A 2,223-nucleotide genomic window follows, 5' to 3' on the forward strand; every position below is an offset into this window, starting at 1 on the left:
ACGCCAACGCCAACGCAACGCCAAAGTTGTATGTAAACGGGCCTTTACCGAAACGAAGATGGCCGCATGTGCAATTAGTGTTGCCAGAAGACGTTTCAAAATGTGTTGCCAGATGTTCAAACCGTAAGAATGGCTGACTTCCAAAACGTCAATTGCTTTGCATACGTACAAAGTATAAGGTTCCATAACGTCGAACTACAAAATATTGTAATATTGGCAATGTATACTGTTCCAATCAGCGCATCAGACCCAAAGTTGATGCTTCGTTTGTTATTGGTTAGCATTGGTGTTTTAGAAATGGAAAATTCAGAAAAATTGTTCATTGCTATATTGAATATTTAAAATATGCAATGTATATGGTTGCAATGTGTCCCAACTCTGCATATACAAACAGTTTGAAAACCGCAGTATAACAGTTTCCAATCATTGTATTGATACGTTTTGGAAGTCAGCCAATATTATAAAGGCGAATATGATAAGTGCTATTGTATTATGAGTTTAATAGCAATTATGAGGGGTACTCTTTATGAATTTTTACAACGATTTTGGGTTGCTGTGCCCAAACGCGTGAATCGAATCAAAAACCTTTTACACACACTTGTAGACAACAGTTCACGCTTTATTAAAAATAAAATTTACTATATCTGTGCACTAATTTATTAATAATGTCGGTTGGAAATATGGTATTTTTTGCAAGTTTCCGAGATGAGCTGTCAAAAAAAAATATCCACGAAATATCTCTGCAAAAGGTGTTCAGCCCCTTTTCTTTAGCAAAACAGAAAGGAGAATTCTACTTAGTGAGGGTTATAATCCCTAAGCGCGGCCGAAGGCCGCCTACGCAGAAAGGTATTCTCTGCAAAAGGTGTTTAGCCCCCCTTCTTGGGCAACACAGAAAGGAGAATTCTACTGCCTGATGATTATAATCCCTAAGTGCGGCCGAAGGCCGCCTACGCAGAAAGGTGTTCTCTGCAAAAGGTGTTCAGCTCCTTTTTTAATTAATTAAGACTTATTCGCAAAAAACACTTGCACTTTGCACTTTTAGCACCATGTTTTGATGAATTTGATGCAAATAAATTGAGTAAATGAAAGTTTTACTCTGCAAAAGGTGTTCAGCCCTCCTTCTTTGGCAACACTGAAAGGAGAATTCTACTGCCTGAGGGTTATAATCCCTAAGTGCGGCCGAAGGCCGCCTACGCAAAAAGGAGTTGGAAGCCTGGTTCCGCTAAAGTGCGCTTTTACCACACTTAATCACACATGCGGCCATCTTCGTTTCGGTAACTGTCTATACTTGCAGTTTCATACTGGTTGGGTTCTCTAAAGAAAAGTAAACAAATTTATAAACGTGTTCCTCGTCTTTAAATAATGAAATTAATAAAATATGAAATAGATAAACGTTCAAAGAGATTAATTTAGTTGGAATGTGTGTTTTCTGCACACTTGTATTTGTTTGAAATGGTTTATCATCGTACATTTTGTTAGGTGAAATTTTCAACTTTAACAACAAATTACTCGTAAACTATGAGTTTCCTCGCCGTCTGGTTTTCAGTTTTGTGATGTTTAGAACCCCCTCTACCCTCCCAAAAAGTCATTTTGTTCAAAGCGTGGTGCACTCTGGCGAAGTTTCCCCGGTTTATCTATTTCATATTTTATTAATTTCATTATTTAATGATGAGGAACACGTTTATAAATTTGTTTACTTTTCTTTGGAGAACCCAACCAGTATGAAAGTGCAAGTATGGACAATTACCGAAACGAAGATGGCCGCATGTGTGATTATGTGTTGCCAGAATACGTTTCAAAATGTATTGTCAGATGTTCAAACCGTAAGAATATTATAAAGGTGAATATGATAAGTGCTATTGTATTATGAGTTTAATAGCAATTATGAGTATTATGTGTGCAGCGTAAAAATATTATAAAGGCGAATATGATAAGTGCTAATTTATTATGTGTTTAAAAGCAATTATGAAGGGTACTGTTTAGTACGTTGCTGATCTATTTCGAGGTATTGCGTCCAAAGGGGTGACCCGATCCACACATTGCACACATTTGTAGCCAAGAGTCTACACATTATTTTAACACCCACTTTTGTAATTTTTGGTCACTAATTTATTTACAAATTGGGTTAGAAATATGCCCTTTTTTGTAAAATTCGGAAATTAGCGTACATTTATCACTCCTATTCTCCTTAAAGCAGCCACTTCATCAATATATTTTTATATT

This window comes from Rhagoletis pomonella, unplaced genomic scaffold (assembly GCF_013731165.1).
Source record: "Rhagoletis pomonella isolate Grant_MI unplaced genomic scaffold, Rhpom_1.0 Rhpom_scaffold_00001, whole genome shotgun sequence".
NCBI classification, from domain to species: domain Eukaryota; kingdom Metazoa; phylum Arthropoda; class Insecta; order Diptera; family Tephritidae; genus Rhagoletis; species Rhagoletis pomonella.